The 9,613-nt window shown below is 47.7% G+C and overlaps 1 long non-coding RNA gene across 1 annotated transcript; it reads left to right on the top strand.

Annotated features, from left to right (window-relative positions):
- Positions 1-1,531: 1,531 nt before the first annotated feature.
- Positions 1,532-7,721, top strand: LOC309814044. The gene is made up of 2 exons (XR_014295591.1): positions 1,532-1,916; positions 5,424-7,721. It is a non-coding gene; the product is annotated as an uncharacterized lncRNA (long non-coding RNA).
- The last annotated feature ends 1,892 nt before the right edge of the window (positions 7,722-9,613 follow it).

The following is a 9,613-nucleotide window of genomic DNA, read 5'->3' as shown; positions in this document are numbered from 1 at the left end:
TTTCAAAGCTGTCCATTTGGCGGCCGTCCACAACCAAGCGGGGATGGTTCATTTCTCTTCAGCACGAGCTTCCAGACGCCTCTAATCCCAACCTTAAAGAGCTAAAGAAGGCTGTTCCCAGAGCTCAGGACCCTGAATGGTTACTAAACCCTGAAAACTTCACTGGTTGCCACCAATTCTCCAAGCTCCTAAGAGAGTGGTGAAGAGTATTGTCCCGAAAGGTCCAGCCTGACCCCTTCCCCAGCCCCTGAGTGTCCTGTGACCTCAGTGAGGGGTGGGGGGAGGCAAAGCAGCACACAGTTGAGACTAGAGACGTCCCCTCTTCAAAAACAAAGGCAAACCTCCCGCGTATGACACAGACTCAGGGCGCGGTCCTGGTAATTTGCTGGCCCAGTGCTTGTGTTCACTGCCATGACAAGCAGTGAGGGGCTCCGAGGGGCTCCCTGAAAACCCACGCTACCAAGTCACACCTGTCCCTTGGGGTGGACAGCACGCCTCTCCTCATCAGGACTCCATCCCGAATCCCGCGCTGGGCACAGGCAGGCAGGGCGCCCTGCAGGTCAGAAAGCAGCGCAGCAGTGGAGAATGTTGTTTTCACTATGCTGCTCCCACAACTCCACTCAGCTCACAAAGCCCGGAAGATGGGAACCCCCCACCCCAGGGATGTACCCCGTTGTTGCAGAGCCCAGCCCAGGGGTGGGGGCAGCAGGGATGCACTGCCAGGTGTTCACCCACGTGAGAAGGGGTCAGGGTGGGGCAGGCAGCGGCCACTTCTGCTGACCAAACCACAGCCGTTCCAGCCACCGAGGGGCCAGGGCCGCCAAGCCCCTCCCCAGGCCTCATCTTTGGCGCCGATCTGCCCAGAGATACTTTGCTGAGAATTGCCCTGTCCTTTGCTTAGTTTGCAAATAAATAAATAAATAAATAAATGGAATATTCAAATTGAGCTGCCTCAGAGAGGCAATTTCTTCTTTAGGAGTAATGTCAAAAAGTATCTCTTTCCAGTGGGAGAGAATATGATCATAAGTTAATAACTAGTTAAAAATTAATGAGAAAGATGCCAAAGGAGGCTGTGGCTTGAATTTCTTCATACATTTTTGTGCTCACTTGGAACAATTCATTCAGTTTACCATTTAAGTTTGAATGTCTTCATAAAGATTTATGGTTTAATTTTTAAATTGAGGGACAGCGTGTTTACATCTAGAGCTGGCAAAGCAAGCCTTGAGTTCAAGCCTTGATATTCAGACCCCACCGCCAGGCCCAGCACTACCACCGACTTTTAACCACATCCCCTAAAAGCGGGGAACAAAGACGGTGAGTATGAGCGCTGAAAAGGCCAGTGTTCAGAGGGCTGACAGCGTCACACGTCCCAGGAGAGTTAGCACAGACCGCCCCCGTGCCCTCCTTCCTGCTCTTCTCCCCATCACCCCTCCCCTCCCAGCACGCACATCAGTCCCACTTATTCAAAATGACCCCCAGTCTCTGCAAAGAACATTTAGATGATCAAGAGGCTGGACAGGGTCCAGCAGGAAGAAGCCTCAAAGTGGGCAAACAAACTGGGCTGAAATGTCTCCCAGAGCTGCTGGCAGGCTGTTGAGACACACCATTTACTGAAAGACAGTTGGGAACTTCTTGCACCACGGAAGGCTGGCGCCTCATGCACACTTCAACGTGCGCGGCACACGACAGTGATCGCCCCGTCACTCGTTCACAGGCCCCGCGGGTCCCCAGGGCGGCGGCTGCTCCCAGACCCGCTCAGAGCTGAGGCAGGATGAGCAATGTTTTCCAGCCAGGCTGGGCTGCATGTGGTGACTCACGGAAGCCTCTGGATAGGGAGGCATCTCAGGACTCCACTTCATGACGGCAGTGTCCCCGCGAGAACGGGCATGGAGGGAGGCCTGCCACTCTCCAGATGGGTAAGGGAAAATTCAAGTTATTCTATTCTATTCTATTCTATTCTATTCTATTTTACTTTATTTTATTCTATTTTATTCTATTCTATGCTATTTTATTCTATTTTATTCTATTCTATTCTGTTCTATTTTATTCTATTCTATTTTACTTTATTTTATTCTATTTTATTCTATTCTATTCTATTCTATTTTACTTTATTTTATTCTATTTTATTTTTATTCTATTTTATTTTATTCTATTCTATTTTACTTTTATTCTATTCTATTTTACTTTATTTTACTCTATTTTATTTTATTCTATTCTTTTTACTTTATTTTATTCTATTTTATGCTATTTTATTCTATTCCATTCTATTCTATTCTATGTTACTGAGTTTCAAGTCATTGGAAGGCTCATGTGCTACTGGCAGCTGCTGACTTCCTGAGGCTTTAAACAAAATAAGAAGTGTCTTGGGATGTGGTATAGCCCAGCACAGCAGGCTGTGGGCCAGGAGATGGTCTGGACGTGGCCCTGCCCCTTACCAGCTGCGCTGCCCTGAGTCACCTAGCTTCTCAGGGCCTGCACCTCAGAGACAGGCTGCAGCTTCTCCTGCTGCTGTCCTGAGGCTCAGAGGAAAGGCAGGCTGGGCAGTGTCTGTCCCAGGGGGCTGCCACAGGAGAGGTGCTGGGGGCATCTGCTCGGAGCCAGGGCACGGATAGGTTTTCAGTGTCTGTCACCCAGTAGTCACTCGGTCCTTGTTGATTTTGTCCCCCTCCTTTCCCAGATGAGCAGCCACCCATAGAGCTGGTTCCAGCAGCTCCACCTCTCAGCCAAGCCACACACACGGCTTCTTAGCGGCGCTGAGTCCTCTCCACGAGGCGACTCCTGAGGGGAGTCTGCAGACCAGTTTCCCAGCCCTGCTCTGTCACTAGCAGGTGGTGCACCTGTGCATGGAGAGATCACGGTTCCTCTACCCTCCTGCCGAGCCTCCACTTCCCCATATTTAGTTAGAAATTGAGCTTTCTCTCCCATGAACCTAGGCAGCCCATGACCAGTGGGGCTTGAGTTTGTCTTATTTTGTGGCTTCATCACCCTCCACAGATGGCTTCTGTCTCATGATCCAAAATGGCTGTCCAGATCCAGTCATCTCATCTTATTTCAGATGGACCAGATCCATTGTGATAAGCCATTTTGTAGCACTGAAACCTTTCTTCTTGAGAAATCTTCCCCAGTGCCCCCAGTTGAATAAAATGACTCAGGGGAGGGGAAGAAGGTCTGCTCAGCTCCCCACCCCACCTGCTCTTAGAGCTCCCCAGCCCACCTGCTCACAGAAGGCACCCCTTAAGGAACCCCCTGGGGTTCCCCGGAGCATAGTTAGAGAACTGCAAGACTACATTCCAAATTCAGCATCCTGCTATTCTAAGTATTCACAGAGCCACTTGGGCACATTTCTGAGACTGACAAAATTAGCTCAAGGCTGATGTGAAACACATATCAGAAAGAATACAGACAAGATTCCCCTTGGACCCAGCTCTGCAGACCTACCACCTGGGCAGAACCCACTTGGCAGGAAGTTCCTTTTAACTGATCTCAGCTGGACACTCAGCAGCTTTGGGGGAGGAGGGAGAACAGGGGGAAGCAATAGGGGAAAAATGTGTAATCTTATACTGAAGAGAATGTAGGCTGTAGAAATAGGACCTGTAATAAATAAGCATGAGAGGTAAGGGAGCGGAGGGGGGCGGGGAAGAGGACTGGGCAGGAGATCAAAACACCTCATCCCAGGTAGGCGTCAACTGCTGACCTTGAGCAGATCACACCTGTGTCTCAATTCCCTCCACGGGAGAGCTAGATCAGGTAGGGCTTAAACTCTGTGGGACTTTTCCAACCATAAACTTCTGTGATTCTAAGGATTGCAGGCACTTGAGAACGTTGATAACGAGATTGCCAAACTGTCCCTGTTAGCGGTCTCCAGCGACTTGTGTTCATTACAACGGAGATGGCTTTGAGTCTGTAAGACCAGTCTGTACAACTCCCAGAGGCAATTTCGGCATGTGTGGGCACTTCTCAAGTCCAGGAAGGATGTGGAAACATTTGCAGGCCGGTAGAATTGTCTAAGTATCTACAAGGATTTTCTATAGCTCTGCTGCTTAGCTAATGTTTTCTGAGGTCACTCTCTGGGGGTCTCAGATTTACTAATTTTTTACTATTATTTTTTTTTAACTCCTAACTTGAATGACCCTGAAGTTGGAAGCCTGAGGAACGAACACAGAGAGGCAGAGAGACTCCCTGAGTTGATTTAACCCTGGGTGTGACTGGACCAGGCTTCTTCAGGTCACAGGTGACTCTTACAAGGTCATCCATTGGCCTGAAGAGGGCAGTGCAGGTAAATGCAGCATCTTAAGGATGGCAGGTGTCTTGGCTGGGGATGGTGTGGGATGGCATTCCATCCAAAATCTGACAGCAGGGCCCGGTTGCCAGCTGGGTCGCTTCAGTCTTCTAAGTTCCAAAGTCTCATCTGGATGGACTAGGTGGCCCCTACTTTTACGTGTCCATCTTTGTCAGCAGCAGGGAGCAAAGACACACAGCCAGGGAGGAAAAAGGAAGTACAACAGGATGGTGCTCCCCCACTAAGGACAGAACGTCCCACTACATACGTTAGAACGCTTTTGACTGCAAGAAACAGAACACCCAGCTCCAACCAGCTTTAAAAACAAGGACGTGTTTATCTCAGGTGATAACAAGTCCAGTAAGTTCCCAGGGGATTAAAACCAGTGGTTCAATGATGTCATCAGGAACCCAAGGTCCTTCCAGCTCTTGGCTCTCCCATCCTCAGGGCACTGGTGTTGGCCCTGGGCATCTTGTCTCACGGTCTCCAGAAGCCTTAGAAGTCCTGGTTTCACATCCAGACCAGCAGGGCGACTTCACAGGTCGTCCATCTGTGAAGGTTCACAGGGCCCTGTGCTCACAAGGGTCCCATGCTTGGTTTAATGCTTTGCTGTTGCCATCTTGAAATTTCTAATAATTTTATCTTATAACCTGTGTTTTTCATTGCTCCTTAGGAGCAATGAAACATGCACGTGAGCAGAGGAGGTGTATGCAACGTGGTGCCCACCCTTCCCTGTTGCCCCATTCATACGATCCCAATGCCAGGAGCACAGAACCCCAGGGTACCCACACGCCAGGGAATCCAGTGAGATTCAAGCGTGATACACCGGTGCTGAGTAACTGGGGGCACCAACGGCCCCTAAAGGCCACGCTAAACACAGAAAGAAGACAACAGAGTTCTAAGAAAACACAGAAGACGAAGAAACCCTATCCTATTCTTTCTAACTTGTGTTACTTCCCTGTATTAGCCAAGCACTTACTCTGAAAATGATGACATAGAAGGAAAAACAGAAGTGGTTGGCTAATACACCAGTGTGGACTATTCCGGAAGAAAACCAGTAGAACTCCAGCCTGTGGCTCCGAAAGCCTCAGTTTCTTGCTTTGTTCCTATCCCTTGACTTTTTCTCCTTTTCTTCTATCAATAGAGCAGCAGGGCAACCACCTAAGCCATGTGCAGTGGTCCATCTCGCTGTGGATGTCTGTCCAGAACTGAGTGTCATCTTCCTGGACCCTGGACCCTCCGGCCCCCTTTCCTAAGATGTCACAAGAAAGAGCCCCCTCAGTTTGATGTTCTCTCCCCTAAAGCAGCAATGCTCCAACTTCTTCAGTTCCCCCGGGACCATTTTGAGAAGAAAACAAGGAACATCTACCCCGGAGAGGGGAAGAAGACTTATTTTTCACCGTATACCATTTTCGTATTTAAATATCTTACCATGTGTATAGATGACCTATAAAAAGTGTCGACTAGGTATATTTTTAGAATCACCTATTTGTTCAGAAAACAAAACAACTCAAACCTCTTGCATGAATACGAAAGAAAAAAATTCAGCTTCTGGAGTTGAGACTAATAAGAACTACAGAAAGTGAGCGATAATTCGTCCCAGAAAAGAGTTAGCTCTTCTCAAAGAGTGGCATCAAAATGTCGGGGCCAGTCATCATTTCTTTCTTCAGAATAACTGGCATGTCACAGCTCCCCGGACCCCAGTGTGGAAGCAAGTCTCACAGAAGTCCCTCTGCCCCGAGTTGGGACAGTGCCCTGGCCAGCCTTTGGGGACCTCCCCCTGGCCAGCTTTCCTGCCTCCCCAGCCCCTCCTCTCTCAACAGCTGCTTCTCAAGCCCATGTAGGGACAGGAAGCCGGGCACGCGGGGAGCACAGCTGGGTGTGGAAGGGCAAAGCACCACGGGCTTCTTCTTCCTTCTTCCTGTTGTGCTTTAGCAACTCTCCACACTGACTCATGCATGGACTGGTTAGAGAACAGAAACTGTTAGAGCCAGAAAAGAGCTGAAGACACTTATTTCCACTCCGAGGAGAGCAGAACTCCCAAAGACACATGGCAGTGCTACAGAGCAAGGACCCAGGGCGCCGTGCTCCTGGCCAAGTTCTCTCCCAACAGCATGTATTTGCCCAAGACCAACTTTTGTCCAGAAACAAGAAGACGGTTCTGTTGTTTCTACTTCCACACTACAGCTCGTAATATTTAAAGACAGAACACTTCTATAAGCATCACCTTCCATCACTAAAGCAAACTGGGTGATTTCTTTTTATTTCTTGAATCAGATTGGAGAATATCATAGAAGCAGTGCTGTCTGCATCAGGGTCTCCCAGCCTGGGCAGTGCTGACACTTTGCGCAGGATAACCCTTTGCTGTGGGGCTGTCCTGTCTTGGTGGGTGTGTAGCAGCATCCCTGGCCTCTGCCTGCTAGGTGCTGGTGGCACCTCTGCCCCTCAGGTTGTGACAACCAAAAGTATCTCCAGACATTGCCAGATGTCCCCCGAGGGGCAAAGTTGCCCCCAGTTAAGAGCCACTGATCAAGAGGAAACTAGATTATTTGGTTGTCCCTAGAAAACACTTACCAACGACAAAAATATTGCTCACAATTATCTTGGCTTTGTAGCCAAATTATACGGGACACTGGGAGAGTCCGAGGCATTCCTCCACATGCTTTGTGTTTCCACATAACCTGTGGAGCCACCAGAGTGGCCAGAGCCCGGGAGAGTGTGCGAGGAGCACCCCTGCCCCTTCTGCCTGGCATCCTGTTCCTGGAGTTGATGGGCAGGCAACTGTGGTCCTTCTTGGCGGAGCCCCATGCCTAGCGGCTCTTAGCTTCCAGCTTTGGAGTCAGAACTGGGATCAGACTCATGGGAATTGGGACATGAATTTTTGTGTGTGTGTTTCTTTTTTCACCTTTTTTAAAAAACCAATATACAAACAATACATACATACTGATTATAAAAGCCAAACGATACAGAAGGAACATATACTAACTGTAAGAGGAAAGTCCCCCTCCATCTCACTCCTTTCCCCTTGGGTGACATCCAGTTATCACTTTGCTGCATTTTTTTCTGGATCCTTCACCATGCAGTTACATAGATGGGGAGGTGATTAAAATTTTATTATTTTTAATGTAATTCTAGGCTTATTTTTCTGTGACCTATTTTTAAAGTATTCCATGTCAGTACATGTGACTCTTTTTCGTTTCTAAATTTATATTAACTGTATAATTTGCATGCAATAAAATACTCCTATGTGACAAATGTATACCTGTGTAACTACCATCACAGTCAAGGTAAAAGCATTTCAATCACTCAAAAACGCTCCTGTGAGGTCCCTTCCCAGACAATCGTCTTCATGCTCAGCCCCAGGCAACCACTGATCTGCTTTCTGTCACTGTAGATGAGATTTGTCTTTTCAAGAGTTTGATATAAACAAAATCATGTCATACGCTGTTTGTACTCTTTTTGTGCATGGCTACTTTCTCTCAATATAATGCACTATTCAATTCAGCCATGGTGAGTGCACATCTTAGTAGTTTGGGTTTTTTTTAATTGCAAAGTAGTGACTCATCGTACGGATACCCCAACTTGTTTATCCATTCACCTATGGATGGACAGTTGGGCTGTGTCCATTTTGGGGCTACTATGAATAATACTGCTGTGAAGACTAGTGGTTAAGTCTCTACGTGGACATGTTTTCATTTCTTTTGAAGAGAATGAATTACTCAGAGAGCAAATGCTAGGTCTTATGGTAAGTGTATGTTTAACTTGGTAAAAAATTGCCGAACTGTTTTCAAAGACAGTGGTACCCATTCGTATTCCCACCAGCTGTGTATGAATAAGCGTTCCAGTTGCTCTGTATCCTGCAAGTTCCTTTCTGAGCTTCAGTTTCCTCATCGGTAATACAGAGATGGTTATGATACCCGCCTCACAGGGTTTGGGAAAGGACCAGATAATGTTATGCTTAGCCCAGTGCCTGGAGAAGAGTGAAGCTCAATATTTCTAGGGGTTAGGAAAGTCCCCATTACATGTATTTTCAGGCACTTGCTTAACCCTGCCTGCTGGCCCCTCAATTATTTTCATATTTTTCTCTATTCCTTTACTATCACACTTCCTGAAAAAGTAGTCTATGCTTTTTTGCCTTTTCTCACTAACCCATCAATCCTCCTGCTGCTCTGAAAGGCTGTCTCAACATCCCTCATTTCTTCCATGCAGATGGTTCCTAAGTGTGCATCTTGGTCCCGAAAAGCTCTCCTGAGTCCAGAGCCCGATTCAATTTGAAGGACACAGAGCCTGTTCTTGACCTGCAACGTCCTTCCTCATCTCTACTCAACAAAGCCTTTTCCAGCCTCCAGTACACCCCTCTAATGCCACCTTCTCATAAGCTTTCTCCAACCTCTTAATTCCTGGCCTTCCAGAGCACTTTCCATCTCTATTATTAGTATAGCAAGAATGAATGTATTAATGGTTAATGTGGGAGAATTCATAGCCATAGCACAGAATATAGAGAAAGAACTCTGCCTGTGAATCCCAAATCTGCATGTCCTCTCATGGGACGTGAGAAGTTACTCTGCTTTCCTCTTCAAAAAAATAGGGGGAAACATGCACAGCACCTAGGGTTATTGTGAGGATTAAATGAAATAATACATGTATAGTTCTTAGAACGGTGCCTTACCCATAGCAAGTGCTCAACTAATAATAGTTTCTAATGTGAAAAAATGAAAAACAAAGAGGTAAAGGCATTGACTGCACTCAGGCTATTGCAGTCGGGAGAGAAGCCCAGCTCTGAAGACCAGGGTGTCTCGGCTATGGGTGTGTCTAGATTTTCAGAGGGAGGAGAGGACAAGTCACAGGTGGGTGATTTCACAGTTGGGATGTTTTTTATAATCAAGGGAGTCTGTCAGTTGAACAAGAGATGTCTCTCCCTGTGTCTAGCTAGTTTTGAGGGGCAAATAGTTCAGCTAATCACTTATGAAACAAAGATGGGAATTTGGGGCCTCCCTGGTGGCGCAGTGGTTGAGAGTCCGCCTGCCGATGCAGGGGATGCGGGTTCGTGCCCCGGTCTGGGAGGATCCCATATGCCGCGGAGCGGCTGGGCCCGTGAGCCGTGGCCGCTGAGCCTGTGCGTCCGGGAGAGGCCACAACAGTGAGAGGCCCGCGTACAGCAAAAAAAAAAAAAAAAAAGATGGGAATTTGGAGGGTCTGTGTCTGACCTTGTCACAGGTGAACATGGGGTCTCATGGGGTCACAAGAATGAGTGGGTGTATCAGTCAGCAGAGGTTGCTGTAACAAAGAGCACAGACTAGGGAGCTTAAACCACAGAAATTTATGTTCTCACAG

Source organism: Mesoplodon mirus (assembly GCF_964341445.2).
Source record: "Mesoplodon mirus genome assembly, chromosome: 12".
NCBI classification, from domain to species: Eukaryota; Metazoa; Chordata; class Mammalia; order Artiodactyla; family Ziphiidae; genus Mesoplodon; species Mesoplodon mirus.
Note: the sequence above shows the minus strand (reverse complement) of the source record. Positions and strands in the feature narration are given on the sequence as shown.